Source organism: Bison bison, unplaced genomic scaffold, assembly GCF_000754665.1.
Source record: "Bison bison bison isolate TAMUID 2011002044 unplaced genomic scaffold, Bison_UMD1.0 scf7180017864233, whole genome shotgun sequence".
Classification (NCBI taxonomy): domain Eukaryota; kingdom Metazoa; phylum Chordata; class Mammalia; order Artiodactyla; family Bovidae; genus Bison; species Bison bison.
This window is the reverse complement of record NW_011494805.1, coordinates 1,428,103-1,428,897: the sequence shown is the minus strand read 5'-3', so window position 1 is coordinate 1,428,897 and position 795 is coordinate 1,428,103. Positions and strand designations below refer to the sequence as shown.

The 795-nt window shown below is 45.0% G+C and overlaps 1 protein-coding gene across 1 annotated transcript in view; it reads right to left on the bottom strand.

The window, feature by feature from the left end:
• The window catches only part of CHMP4C (charged multivesicular body protein 4C), a 31,848-nt gene that overhangs the window by 8,765 nt on the left and 22,288 nt on the right, over positions 1-795 (bottom strand). The gene's annotated exons all lie outside the window — the stretch shown is intronic.

Sequence of the window (795 nt, the reverse complement as noted above, 5' to 3'; positions counted from 1 at the left end):
CAGCACCTGACCCAGCTCAGGGCACACGGCCAAACGAAACACAAAACAAAAACCAACTTTTATGGAGCATTTGAAGTGAAGTGAAGTGAGAGTCGCTCAGTCGTGTCTGACTCTGCAACACCATGGACTATACACTCCACGGAATTCTCCAGGCCAGAGTACTGGTGTGGGTAGCCTATCCTTTGCCAGGGGATATTCCCGACCCACGGATCAAACCCAGGTCTCCCGCGATGCAGGCGGATTCTGCACCAGCTGAGCCACAGTTTGTTACACACCAAGCTGAGCCACAGTTTGTTACACACCAAGCTGGTGCAGCCAAACTGCACCAGCTGAGCCACAGTTTGTTACACACCAAGCTGGTATGAATTGCTTCGAGCGCATCATGCGATGTGGTTAACTCTCACAAAAACTGCAAGAGTAAACACTGTTATTGATCCATTTCACAGAAGACAAGATGAAGGAATGTTAAGCGAATAAACCTGACAATTGTGTGCGCCGTGACAGCACAGTATACTGGAAAGAGTTTGACCTTCAAGGCCAGAGGGTGAATTTTTCTTCCGTGACTTAATAGATGTATGTTCTTGGATAAGTCAGTTCCCTTCTCTGAGCTTCAGTCTGCTGTGCTGGAAAAGGAAGACAGAATCCCCCAGAGGCTGGGCGATTATTCTAAGAATTAGTGATCATTTATGGAAACCGCCTTAGACTGAGCAAGTAAATATTGTTACTAACAACAGTGATTTATATAACATTCCTTAGTTAATGAGACTGTATATCTTATTTGTTTTTTGTTTCTTT